Source organism: Polyodon spathula, chromosome 11, assembly GCF_017654505.1.
Source record: "Polyodon spathula isolate WHYD16114869_AA chromosome 11, ASM1765450v1, whole genome shotgun sequence".
NCBI classification, from domain to species: domain Eukaryota; kingdom Metazoa; phylum Chordata; class Actinopteri; order Acipenseriformes; family Polyodontidae; genus Polyodon; species Polyodon spathula.
This window is the reverse complement of record NC_054544.1, coordinates 24,398,438-24,413,721: the sequence shown is the minus strand read 5'-3', so window position 1 is coordinate 24,413,721 and position 15,284 is coordinate 24,398,438.

Here is a 15,284-nt window from a genome sequence, read left to right as displayed (position 1 = left end):
CGAAGCCTCAGAGCCCCTTTAAGAAATTGCACTGCCAGGAAATGTGCCCCAGGGGACACAGAGTCAATTTTGTGGTGGCACACTGATATTGCTGCTAGGTATACCTTCAAAGTGGACACTGATTTTCCTGCGTCAAACAGGTGTTGCAGGAAGGTTAATATCATCTCAATAGGGCAAGTCACAGGATTGTGACTTTCAGCAATGCACCAGTCCTGGAAAACTTTTCATTTGTATGAGTATTGGGCTCTAGTGCGCCTCGCTCTAGCAGGCTATAGTGTTTCTACCACTGCATCTGGCAAACCACGTCTGACTAGATTGCTCCGTTCAACGGCCAGACCCAGAGTTGAAGTTGGGCTGGGTTCGGGTACCATATTAGCCCCTCCGCTTGGATCCGGAGGTCCTTGTGCAGCTGGAGCTGCTGGAGCTGCCACGGTTGACCTGATAACATGTCGGAGAGTAGAGCAAACGAGTGGCGCCTCAGCGAGCAGGCCGCCTTGGTGGTTTATGTAGGCTACCAATGTAGTATTGTCCATCCGGACCAGCACATGTTTGTGTGCAAACTGCTGGCGAAAATGAGATAATGCCAGGTTTACTGCTTGCAGCTCTTGGGCATTTATGTACGCTTGCTGCCAATGTCCCTTCCACTGACCACTTATTCCTCTCCCATTCCAGACCACTCCCCAGCCTAAGTTGGAGGCATCTGTAGTGACCACTTCCCTTCTGTGAGGGGATCCGAGGGGAGATCCGAGGCACAGAATGCCGGGACGGAGCCACCACTCCAGTGTCTTCCGGCATTGTCTGGACACTCGCACCAGCCGGTACCGATCTCAGACTGGGTGCACCTTGAGCGTGTTTACCCAGGCTTGAAGCGGGCGCATTCTCAGCAGCCCTAGTGGAAGGATTCCCAAGGCGGCTGCCATCAGCCCCAACAATCTTTGATATAGGAGAGCATCCTCTCTGAATACGGAGAGTGTGGCTTCCAATGACTGCATCCTGTCTTCCGACAGTGAGGCAAGTGTGCTCATATAGTTCAGTTTGATCCCTAGGAATACTGTAGACTGAGACGGTAGGAAGATGCTCTTCTGTTGATGTATTGAGAGCCTTAGCTTCGTCACATGATCTATGATCTGTTTTGTGTGCGTCTCTGTGCGTGCTTTGGAATGCGCACAAACTAGCCAATCGTCCCAATAGTTTAGGATACGAATACCCCACAGCCTGAGTGGAGCCAGTGCTGCATCCATGCACTTTGGCCTCTCGCTGGCGCCCCGCATATTTTCAAACAGGCAGCATGCAGAATTCATACACCTTGTTTTGAAAGGTGAAGCGCAGATACTTTACGCTGGACGTTTCGTGACATGGAAGTAGGTGTAGGAAGTAGGTGTAGGTGTGAAACAGTCGCCCGGTTGGACGGACTGGAGGATACGCTGTGCTGACAACATGTTGAACTTCCTTGAGGACCCTGAGGTTCAGAATAGGTCTGAAACCGCTGTCCCTCTTGGGCACAAGGCTGAGGACATCGCATTTACCAAGAGCACAGCATTCTTCTTTACATGATTGGCAATCTTCTATTGAAGGAGTATTGAGCTCGCTGGTTCGACGGTGGTGAGGAGCACACCCTTGAAGGGTGGCAGACCTAAGCGGAATTGTAGAGCGTATCCGTGTTTCATTGTCCATAGCACCCAGGAGTCCTGGGTGCAGCCTTGCCATGGGTTGTTGCCTTGGGTCAGTCCGGTTGTGAGGGGGGTTGGTGGCAGCCAGGGCCCCTCAGGGGTGGTCTTCCTTGGGCTTTGGAGGGGGTGGGTCTTTCTAAGCCCCGGCCTCAGTCTCCAGCCGGAGAACCGGTTATCCCTGGCTGGCGGTGGTCCCTTGCCGCTGGCTCTTCCTCTGCCTGCTTGTCTGTTCTGGGGTGGAGGGCGGCGTTCAGGCCCCGTTGCCCCTGCAGGCTGTGAAGGCCACCTTGGGCACTGGCAGTAAACCAGAAGGCGTGAGAATTTGGCGGCCCCAAATGTCAGCCCTGGTGTAATGGGGGCATCCAGTAATGCCACCGGTCTCCACGGCCTTGGCTTGCGTCAGCCGCAAATGCAAATTAAATCAGCATAGAGGATGATGCCGCGATCCCGAGCGGGTCCCGTACAGCACCACAACAGCTCCAAACACGGTAGAGAGAACTACACGATGTAGTAGAAGAGAGTAATGGCTGCATGCCAATCTCACAAGAGGGGTCGAAAGCAGCTTTAGTCAGTAAACTGACGGGAGAATCAGGCAGGAGCACTTTCAATAATGCTCGAAAGTGTGATTTTACCATGAATTTTTAAAATAAATTTGCAGTTAGAACCAACAAATCAGCCAAATTCGGACAAATTCAGACAAAGAAAGCACAAGGCAATCTGTGATCTGTCTCATTGAAGTGAGAGAGAAAATGGCAATATGCTACTGTGTGGACTTCTCTCTTCAGCAAGAGGTGGGAGGGACCTCCTCCTCACAGCAGGGTCCTGATAGGGCATCTTTTTTATATATGCTCAGTGATTGGCAGTCAGAGAGGGCTCTTTCCATTCCGTAATGTTTGTCATTCCATTGAAAGGGAACTGGAGGTTAAGTAGAGGATGATATGCAATAGGAAAAATGTCTAGTAAAGAGACGCTCCTTTTGGCCTCCAGAGATTGTTCAAGAATCTCAAAACATAAGTAGAATTGAAATCAATGCAAAACATGTTGCATGAATTATAAATCACTTTGTATATTTAGGACAGCAATGAACTCTCAATTAGAAGTGATATTCTAACAGCAATTTCCATAATTTCCAGCTCAATTATCATGGTCTCATTAGCTGATTGTAAATCATTTATAGCAGAGGATCATGATTCTTTTATACAATTTACATTAAAAGGTGTTCTTGTTTAACTGGAACACATTTTTAATTTCTAAAAATCTAAAACTTAATATGATAGCTTTTAACTTTTTAAATGTCTTTTTTTATGTAATTAAGTTAATTTGCTTTTTGGATATGAGTCAGGCAAGGGTAAGAATACAATGCGAAAGTACTTATTTAATTGAAAAAAACTATGAGCTAACAAAACCAAAAACATTGTACATTGAGAGGAACATAGTAGTTCCTCACACCAAGTTATCAGTGAAGCTCAAGAACTGCCTGACTCTATACAGCAAGACTAGTTTTAAGTGTTTTCAGGGTATCGGCGCAGCAAAAGTAAATCAGCCAAAAGCACAATTTCATTTTTAATTTGTTGTTCCCAACATTCTTAGGTGAAATGTAGGGAAAAAAAAGTTAATACCTGTGTGGCAAAGTGGTGAGTAGATACAGGTTAGTGCAGTGCAGGCACAAATCACACAGACAATTATGAACAGATGCAAGGGTGTTTATTGATGAAATGGGCTACAAATAAATGATGGAAGCAATACAGTGGCCTATGTCACTTCAGTTTGTATAATCCTACGGGTTTGACCCGCAACCAAAAGTCCAGTTCCTACATTGCGTGAATGAAGTGCTTGTGGTGAAAAGCCCATAGTGGAAAGTGACGTGCTGGTGTCCGGGTTTAATGCTGGCCTGCGGCTGCAGCTCCGGATCGTGCTAGTAATCTTGAAAACAGACAAAACAAACAAACAACGTTTACAAGACAAACTAACTTACAGTTTCTTTTAAATACAAGGACTCCTTTTAGGTTGTTTTTCTAAGCTTTTACAAAGGAACAGATTACATTGCTACACCCCTCTTTTATACCCTCGCTTGTGACCCCTTGATTAGCAAGCGCATCTGCTTCTCCAATCCGCGGATGCCACAATGTTTCTCATTCGGGTCATTGAGTTCAGGTACCGTAGTTCAGTCCCCTTTCAAGGCAGCTGACTTCCACCTACCCACGGGAATAAATTGTCATGCCTTTTAGTCCAGGGTATTCTGCTCCCTTTATCTAGTACCCTCTTAGGTCAGGAGGGAGCTCTAATACCAAGCGCATTCGATCTCTGTCACAACCTGTCACACAGTAAGAGAAATAAATTGTCTTCTTTTTCTCACACACATTTTTTTCCAGACCCCGGGCACATTTACCCATGCATATAAGAAAGTTTACAAACAACAGGAAGCCATTCGACCGATCTTGCTCGTTTGGTTGTTAGTAGCTTATTGATCCTAGAATGTCAAAATGCAGCTTCTTGAAAGAATCCAGAGTATCAGCTTCAACAGCATTACTGGGGAGTTGGTTACAGTTTCTTTTTTCAGGTCGAAAAAGTCCCTTGGGTCGACATTGTCGATGCCTTTTAGAATTTTGAAAGCCTGAATTAGATTGCCGCATAGTCTTCTTTGTTCAAGAATGAACAGATTCAATTATTTTAGCTTGTCTGCATATGACATGCCTTTTATACCAGGAATAATTCTGGTTGGTGGTCTTTGCACTTTTTCTACAGGAGCAATATCCATTTTGTAGCGAGGTGACCAAAACTGAACGCAATATTGTAGATGAGGGTTTATTTATGCATTTTAAAGTTTTAACATTACTTCCCTTGATTTGAATTTAACACTTTTCACTATATATTCAATGATTTTGTTGGCCTTTTTATAGCTTCCCCACATTGCCTAGATAAAGACATTTCTGATCCAAAATAAACTCATTGTCTTGCTATGGTTTACTTTATTGGACAATATTCTGGATCTGCCATTGCATACACAGTCCCTGTCGGTGACTGAACTACAACATTCTAGCAAAGCTCCAGAACCAGGTGTTGCAGTGGAATGTCTGATGGGAACCGAAAGTCCCAATTGTGCCCTACATATAAGAGTCATGGATGCTATCACAACCGTTAGTTCAAATATCAGAACTGAATTTGATGACAATTTGATCAAGAGGAGTGGTTTGAACCATGCCAAGAAAGCATTTACAAATGGGTTGTACCCTCTTGCTAAAAAAAAAGTTTTCAGACTTTCAGACACAACAAAAAGCTTGTATAAATATTACTGTCATGCTGTATAAAGGCAGTGTGTACAAAGGTAGAGTAGGTAGAAAATGGGTTTCATGAACTCTTGACATATGGTACATTTTACAGGTACATTCTGTAAATGTTGACTGTTTTGTACTACACAACAAGTTTGTGACTTGCACATTTTACATTATTTGACATAAAAAGAAAGAAACCAGTGTACTTCCAAATGAAAACAAAACTGTATTTCACACATCTTTCCAAAGTGTTATCACACATGCACTTCCTATTGGTATGCATAAGATCATTCCAATTAAGAGTTAATAGCAATGATATCATTACATAGTGGAATTAGAATTACTGATTACTGCTGTTCTGCATCTATTAAGAACACTACCCGCTCCAATCATCCAAAGTGCTATTATAAAATAAATCTTCCACTGTGCTTTCAATTTACCCCTAATGAGAACATTTAGAGATGTGTGATTAAAGCAAATATAAAATACACTTAAATTGCCACTAGCACAAAAAGTTAACTTATCTAATGTAATGTATAGAGATGAACATAACAATATGCAAATTCCTTAAAAATAGATTTGGGCAACCTGACCGCTAATATAAAATCTGATGTGAGTTATATTTGATTTTGATTTGAGTTTTGAAGTTCATATTCGAAAAATTACAAGTGTCTTTTTATTATATACTAAAACTTGCCAATCATTTGCCTTTTCTTTCTTTGTCCAATGTTAGAAGTTTCATATAGACTTGACTATTTCAGTACTTTATTTTCTGGGCTTCCGGTTCATGCCTTATCACATTTGCAGTTTGTTCAGAATGTAGCTCTGTGATCGGGTGGGTGTGAGTGGTGCATGTGGGTGGTGACGTCATGCACCTGGAAGAAGTGCAAAACAATAACAAAGGGTATACAGGGTAAAAATGAGCGCATTGGCACTCAATGTTTTATTAAATAAACAAAAGTAAATATTTAAACAACTTTATACAAAAAAACATAAAGAATAGGGTACATTGGCCAAACAAAAGAGATTTAAATAACGAGTACCTTTTATACACACAAGTCCTTTGTTCGCTAGCTAGTAGCAATCGCATTATCCTTTCCGTCCGACCAAGGATTTCTCCTCGCTTTTATAGTTTGTGGCTACAGTCAAATGAACAAATAATTAACAATTACATAATTAAGTCTCCAGCCACATTCTCACATGTATTTTGGCAGGGAGCGATTTAACCCCCTCCCTGTCGATCCAAAGAAAACAGTACTAACTAGAGGACGGCTTTCGTCTGCCCACATATAAACAAACATAGCATATCACAAAATGTAGCCCCTGCTCAAGGTTGTAAAGACAAAGGAAAATAAACTTTAGGTCCCCCTTAACTTAACAAAGGAACAAGAGGCAGTAGTGCAGTTAAATAAGTTTTTATTACCACGTCAAACAATCAGGTTAAATTAATATAAAAAGAGGATCTTCTTTACTAGCTAACAATGTATCTAGGCTCAGTTGTAGCCGGAATGTCTAAAAGAATAATAAAAAAATAAACACGCACAGAAACCAAAAGTGAAAAGATAATAACGTAAACAAAATCGAACAGCAAAACAAAAGAAAATACAACACTTAAACCATACCGATCAAATCATAAATTGCTCAAAATGCCAAATACAAATAAAGTGCAAATTTACTTGATCCAAACACAGCTCGACAGTAGTAAACCGCTACAGAATACTCGTAAACAAAAGATCCCGATTAAGCACAGAATCAGAAAGCAATGTGGTCTAGTAACAGATACGCATCAGGAAACCTAAACACCACCAAGGGCGCAAAGAAAGAAAACCCTAGAAAAGACAGTAAAATAACCAGTAAAAGAAATGGTAAAAAGAAACAGTGACAGAAACAACAACACAACATTTAAAAGCAATACAATGGGAAGATGTATCAAATACATTGAACTGGGTTAGGTGGTGTAGCCAACTTACCAAACTGCAGGTAGAATGCCGACCAGAAACTTGCACACGAGAGGAGAGGACTAAAACCAACAATAGCTTGTCTGACTACAACCAGCGATCTCTGCCGTGACAAGCACGGCGCATTCTGATTAAGATGCAGCCACTTGTCCCCGGGTTTACACCGTCCCACCCGCTACAAATAACAACAACAATAATTCAAATAAATACATACATAAATAAAATACATACAAGGAGTGGGCACCCCGTCACAAGCTGCTAGGGTTCTCACTAGAGCAAAGAATTCTGTGTTGGCCTGGCCTACAGTGCATTTTAGAATATATTTTAAAATCTTACTAAGGACATAGAAGGCACCAAAGGCACTAAATGGCTTGGCACAAGATTACCTAAAAGACTATGGGCCCGATCTTCGATCCTCGTGCAATCCCCTCGCTAAATTTGTGCCTCTCAAAAAAATTGTGCTTTGACACAAAATGAGAGATATTCCAAAACGGCACAAAGCAGTTGCGAGACATTGGAATATAGCAGTTTTTTGAACAATTTGCAAAGCTGTTTGTGCCTCGCAAATTTGTTCGTGTCTTGCAAAACCGTCTGCACATTCACTACCAATATAGCAACTGCACACAACAGCCAAGCAAGAATAGGAAATATTATATAGGTTTCTTTAAAGGCCAGCTGATCTGACAGCTTTTTTTTTTTAAAAGTCTGTGATTTTTTTTTTTTTTTTTATAGTCGTGCCATGACAAAGTCTACTGTGGAAGTACACTCTCTGATTTGTAAATGTAACAAGTTCATTCACCTGCAAAGTAAACATCAATCAAGCATTTTTACTATACACAATACATAGAAATGTGTTATGTTATTCATTCTACTAACCCAGTTGAATATCATGATTAAGCCCAGTATGTAAGGTTTTGAGTGTCGCCGGAATGGATTTTTTTCTTTATGACTTTTTTTTTGTAAGAATTATAATTAAAATTCTAAATACGCTCCTTAAATGTTAATTGTAGCCTACTATGATTTCTCAGTAAATGAACAGTCTCTGTACAATTAGCAACAGTCTGGCTTTAAGCCTTATCACAGTACTGAGACAGCATTAATCCAAGTAGCGAATGATGTTCTGCTGTCCTTTGACTTGGGCTCACCTTCGGTTCTTGTTTGACTTGATTTAAGTGCAGCTTTTCAAACCATTGATCACTATCGTTTAATTGATCATATTGAACATTTGATGGGATTGTCAGGCACTCACTTGTTCCGGACCTCCTTTTTACCAGAGGTTACGTGTGGGGTTCCTCAGAGTTCAATTCTTGGCCCAATTTTATTTTCTCTTTATATGTTACCCTTGGGTGATATTATTCGTAGACATGGAGTTAATTTCCACTGTTATGCTGATGATACTCAACTTTACCTGTCCCTCAAGCAGGACTATATATCTGCTGCTAACATTTTTTCTAGATTAAAATCATAGTTTTATAATACAGTTTATATATTCTGTTTTGTTTTTATTAAATTGCTTACTGTTGTTCAGTAATATTTATTGCTTGTGCCTTTGTGAAGCACTTTGTGATGACTTGTTGCAAAAGGCGCTCTATAAAAATAAAATTACATTGAATTGAATTATCGTGTTGGTGTAAAGCCAGCACAAGTAGCAATTGTTTATTTTTCTCTTACTTTCATCTTTCTCCCACAGTGACTCTCTCCTCTAACCCACCACCTACACATACAAAGGCAAGCCTATATACATGAGTGCCTCACACTACTTACAAACACTCAAACAATAAATTAATGTACACAATCCCCTCAAATGCACACAGGTGTTTTCCATTCAGTCTCTTTTCAACCTTCCCGTGGACTACAAAATCACAATACACACACAGTGAATACCCAGTACATATACAGGCAGGGCTCTGCTCTGCCACATTTCTAAATGCAGGGCTCTGCCCTGCCACACAGATCTATAATAAAATAGTATTTATCTGTGCATAACGTTTTTTTTATAGTAAAGTACAGTGCATTGTATTGTCTACTTAGGGTTAGTTTTAAATGTAAAATCATATTTGGTGCTATACTGTAATAGTAAAAACTTGTACCTGACTTGCATATGTGTACAGAAATGTCACACCATTAGATACGTAAGCTCTCTTTTTCACTGTTTGCTTACTGTGTCGAAATCCAGGAAGAGCCTGGTGTAGCAAATCAAATATGAGAACCAGTTACTGTGCACTTGTCTATATGCTCAATAGTGCAAGAGAAATAGCGACTAAGTCACTGTGTAACCTTGTTAAATTGTAAAAAAAATACAAGGTATGAATTGTGAGTGCTGTAACTGAGGGTATGGCTTACTACTGAGGGATTATTATAGTTAATTGGGTGACATAGGCAAATTGCTGTACTGTAGAAAAAATAAAAAAAGTATAGAGACCTGAATAAAGAAAAAACAATCTAAAGTAAAACTGAGTGAACCTGTTTTCTATCCATGTAAAAGGACAGCTCTAATATGACTTGAGGTGCGAAGCAACTCATCCCACAGATTAGGGGAGTTTTTATGCCTTCAAACTCAATATGTTGATTAAGATAGAGAAGAGTGTTCTGGAATAAAATAATTAAGGGGAGGTATCTGAGCGAGACTATAGATAAGGATTCAAGGCTTCAGTGAGGCCGGTGGTCCTTAAAAATCTTGACCCAAGTTGCCAAAACCCTAAAATGAGTAGTGCTATCGTACCCACATGAGTGCACTAATGATACAAGGAAAATTGCCAATCCCAAATAAGTCTTGGCCTGTGTAGTATGATGATATACATTCATGCTATAAAAGAATGAATTACTTGTTTAATCACATATGACATTGCGCTTTGATTTGTACTAAATAAATCACCTTTAAGTTGTTAAAGAGAACCTGTTGCCACAAAGTAAAGCACGACTTTTTTTGTTTTATTTCAGAAGTTGAGCATGCAGGGGGTTCCCAAGTGGCTCACCTGGCGTGTAGTTTGCAGGGTGAGTCGTACACTCAGGACAGTGCAGGTTCTGAATGAAGTCGTTGATCGTTGATGGGGATTCCACAGGCAGACTGGATCTGGTGCTCCTGTGGGTTGGTTAGGCAAACTTACCAAGGAACAGTTACTATTCACCATGTTACAGGAGACCATACTGGCCAGGTCCTCAGTGAGATCAAAGTGGACATCTTCAAGGCTGACCTCCAGGGGCAGTAGCTGCTGTAAAGCACCTAGCTATAACTTTTAGGTCAGGTTTTCTCTCGGTCTCAGAAAAGTAAAAAGCAAGATTGATAAACCTTTAAGTAGGAATCTGCTAATCGCTGAAAAACACTAAGAGATTTACACTTGCCCTAATTTTGTCTAAAGTTTTGAGTGTTAACTGATACAGGAAATTAGTGACTTTGCTAAATCATCCTCATTAAATTAGAAAACTTTTGCTCAGTGTTGATAAAACAAGCAAGGGATCTTCACAGGATTGCATTCACCGGCAACATTTCAAACAACCAGCATACAGTACAGTATGTCTTTCTGTGATAAGATTTGATTCTGAGGATGTATGATTAAATACATTTATTTTATGTTGCAAAGATGAAAGATCTGACATTAGTGTTGTCTGATGTTACTAATGAAATGGCTGGATTTGTCTCTTTGGTGTTCGTGGTTTTATTGTATTAATCAATCAACATAACATTATTTTTTGTATGTGTTAAAAATAATTGGAAATCAAATTCAGGTTCAATGAACCCGGAGATGTTGCATAGTTTAGGAGATTAAGCATAGCTCCGGCACATTCCTGCTTAGGACATGTCAAGGTCACACAGTTCATACTGCGGGTCATACACACACTTTTGTGAAAATAGGCTGTCTGTTGCGTGTCGGATTAGCTTAGTCATTTTGCACCATAAAAGCTGCATCTCCCATTGGTTTATATGCAATAATAAAAAATGAGTCTCACCTTTTTGTCATGCTGCTGTATTTTGGTAGTACTTTTTATGCAATTTGGGTTTACATGTAGTTTTCATTCTCCTTCAAAATTAGATAATTCATATTAAAATATGGCAATGTATATTTCTGTCAGTGTTACAATTTGGTCTTGCACGACGACTGATATTATACAGATTTCTTAAACTGGGTTTATAAGTTTTCAGGTTGTGTTGAAGAACGTTAGGTTACGGATGTAACCCTGGTTCCCTGAAAGTGAAGTCGACTACCAACCAATACTTTTGGGATATGCCTTCCACAGGTCAGGTATTTACTGAGCATTTTATTTCAGAGCTGCCGATAGGCCCCTATGGGGAGTAACGTCCTCGGTCCCTTCTTCTGAGGAAACAAACACTCACTCCACTGAGAACAATTACTTATTTGCATCGAACCCGTTGTAGCGACCAATACGACTTTGTAAGGTTTGGTGGTTGTCTTCTCTTTCAGGGAACCAGGGTTACATCTGTAACCTAACGTTCCCTTGCAATTTGAAGATGACCACCAACCAATACTTTTAGGAAAAGTGTACCAAAGCCGCCACGAGGGAGCGTGAGTATAGACAGCAGATGAGGGACGTCTCGCTACTGCAAAAAATAGTGTTTTTTTGTGGTGCAAGCTTGCAACCTCAAGGACCCTTGTGCCTAGTGAAGCTATAGAGGGAACAACCAGATTATGTTGGTAGAACCTGGCAAAAGTGGAGTAGTGTAGCTAGCCGCAGTACATATATCAGCCAACGAGGCTCCTCCTAAAGAGGACCCATGATGTAGCCACTCCTCGGGTATAGTGTGCAGCCACCCGCCCAGGTGGGCGTAGGCCGGCACTAGTAGACGCAGTTGAAACTGTGTCCACAATCCAGTGAGACAGCCACTGCTTCAAGAGGACTTGACCCAGGGTCTTTTCACCTTGACAGACGAAGAGCTGGCCAGACTGAGGCAGTGCTCTTGTTCTGCTAACATAGCTTCTTAATGCCTGAACCAGGCAGAGAGAGCTTACTCTCCGATCCTCCTCTGAAGAAAATGGAGGGGGGTGGAAAGCCTCTAGTTCCACTGACTGATTCAAGTGAAAAGCCATAATCACCTTAGGGTTCGTTCATAGCGACACCCTGTTTGCATCGTCCCAAACACGCACACAGGAGCTGTGCACTGACAGACTGATAGACTGATTGAATGTATAGGCTCAAACGTGGTCTTAGACAGAGCCTCCAAAACCATATCTAGACCACTCGGGGTGGATGTCCTTTCTAGGTGAATGTAACCGCCGAACACTGTTAAGAAAATGAGTCTACGGGAACATGACATGCAAACATGGCTGCCATGTACACGTTCAGCATAGAAAGGGATTTACCCTCCTTTATTAGTTATTGCAGGGTCATGACTCCTGGTCAGACACCAATCCTGAAAATACCACCATTTGTACACGTACAGCAATCTTGTGGAGTAGCAATAAACAATCTGACCTGTGGCAGGCGTATCCCAAAAGTATTGGTTGGTGGTCGTCTTCGAATTAAAAGGGAACCACAAGTGCAGCCTGCCCTCATTTGGCCAGCAAATATATATAACTCTTGAGAAGTTGCCATTAGCCTCTTGGTAGACTGATCAGTCTCCTTCTTGCTCGGTCATCCAGTTTTGAGGGACAGCCTGATCTAGACAGGGTCTTGGTGGTGCCATACACCTTCCACTTCTTAATAATCATGCTCTAAGGGATATTCAAAGCCTTTGATATTTTTTTATACCCATCCCCTGATCTGTGCCTTTAAACAACTTTCTCCCAGAGATCTTTTGAAAGCGCCTTGGTACTCATGGTTGAGTCTTTGCTTTGAAATGCACCACCCAGCAGAGGGACCCTACAGGAACTGTTGAATTTATCCTGAAATCATGTGAATCACTACAATTTAACACAGGTGGAGGCCACTTAACTTGATGTTTGATTTTGAAGGCGATTGGTTACATCTGATCTAATTTAGGATTGCTATTACAAGGGGGGTGGACACTTATCCAACCAAGCTATTTCAGTTTATAGTTTTAATTAATTTTCTATAATATTTTTTTCATTTGGAAGTTGTGGGGTAGGATGTGTAGATAAATGAAAAAAAAAAAAAAAAAAAAAAAATATATATATATATATATATATATATATATATATATATATATATATATATATATATATATATATGCATTTTAATTCCAGGCTATAAGGCAACAAAAGGTAAACATTTTGAAAGGGGGTGTAGACTTTCTATAGGCACTGTATATAAAAAGCACAGTTTTAAAAAGCACGGGAAATTATGGTACAAACTACAAATTTATATATATAACTTATGTATAATAATTCCATTTCATATAATTAAATGCGCTGGTGTGTTTTTTTTTTTTCAATTGTAATTCAACTGCAAGCCCCTAGATGTCCCTGCAGCCAGTTATAGTAATCAGATTCACAATTAAGAAATCAACACATTACGCTTTGACTAATTAGAAAAGCTAATTATGATAAGTATAAATGGTAATTGAAAAAATTGATGCATTAAATGAAAAATCGAGAGACCTAAACATGGAGTCAAAGACATTGCAATCAAAAAGCATTTAATTGAGTGAACGCACTCAACGATATCCACCCGGTGTTCTGTACACCGATGGATATAATTTATTTTGCAAAACTTCCAAAGATAAATTGCACCACACTCAAAAGTAAACAATAGACCGACATTTATCATCAGAAAAAACACAAAATGAAAGGTTGAGATTGACAGCTATGAGACAACGTCCTCCAGTAAAAAATGTAAGGGGAACAAAAATTATGAACGCCGAAGAGATGTTATTTTTGATTTGATAGAGGCATTTGTTTGTGCTAATATTCCCTTGTAAAAAATTGATAATACTAAACTATGTGCATTTCTGAAGAAACATATAATAAATGCGGGAGCAATTCCTACAGCAGGTCAACTGAGAAGGGAATATCTACCCCAAATTGCTGAGTTGCTCAAGATGAACCGGTAAAGATGTCTGACAGTGTATCTGTAATTACTGACGAGTCTAGAAATGCAAAAGATCAGTATGTTTTGAACATTTTCTTTGTTCTCTAATGGCCAGATTCTTACAGAACAGTATCAATCTAAGAAAGAAGGTAGGGTTAACCAACTGACAATGCTTAAGTTTAATAGCAACATTTAATGCCTGGGACATTTTCTTTCATGAAATTTTAAGTGACACTTGATGTGCTGCTTGCAAACAACCTTACATTATTTTATTATTATTATTATTATTATTATTATTATTATTATTATTATTATTATTATTATAATATTTGTAATATAAATGTTTCAGCATTGATGTTATTAATTCAGTATTTTAAATAAATTGTTCCAGGAATCAGTGCTGTTTTTTAAAATATTTTGTTGACAAATTATGTGTTCCTACTAGCAAACTGAAACATTTAAATGATTTATTTACACATTCTAATAAATAATATTGAGTAAGACGTATTAGTAATAAAGGGATGCATGACTAAATAAATGTCCGGAGCTGCTGCTGTCACCTAATCAATGCACCACTGCATGTTAATAAAATGACTAATTGAGATGATTAAGGAATTGGGAGATTATTAATCAATAACTGGTTTAATTAAGCAGACTAAATGACCACCTTGAGTTGGGAGGAACGAAGTGCAACCTAAGAAAGCAGGTCGCGTAAAATGCAGGGCCCTACATATTATACACGTACATATGTAATAAAAACAAGATTTCCTACAGAAGGTAGCTTCGGCAATTCTGATCCTTATGGAAGTCTACAAACTGATATACAGTAAAATCCAGAACTTTAGGTTAATGATCTAAAAAAAACTACCCAGTCAAAATGTTTAGTACAGTACATTTTCAAAATATCAATAGCAAAACTACAAAAGGCTACCCTACTCTGCCACATTTCCCACTACATAATGATCTTATAATAATAAGTCTTTAATAAAAATCTGATAGCTTGTGTTCTGTTAGCAGGTCTCAAAAGTGATGAATGTATGGGAATTTACTACAGATTTCTCAACCCTTCCCTGAAGAATTTAGAGGTCGTAACTTCTACTATGGCCAGCAATCATTTATCATTGTAAACCTCCAGATCGCAATTTATGCCCCATGGGTTGATGTTGGGCAGCTGTCAGTATGAATTTAACTTAAAAAAGCAGTAGGAAATGCAGTAACAAATAAAAAATGTTGATGTTTATAGCTTTAAGTAATGGACAGCAGTGATGAGTGTTTGTTAGAGAGTTGAAGATGCAAACACAGCAAGTGCACTGTTTTAGAACTGAAATCAATTACTGATTGATGTGCCTATAATATGTTCAGCTAGCACTGTATTGTAAATATATGCATAATGAGGTCAAGTTCTGAATATATGACAATGATTAAGATTAAAACAATAA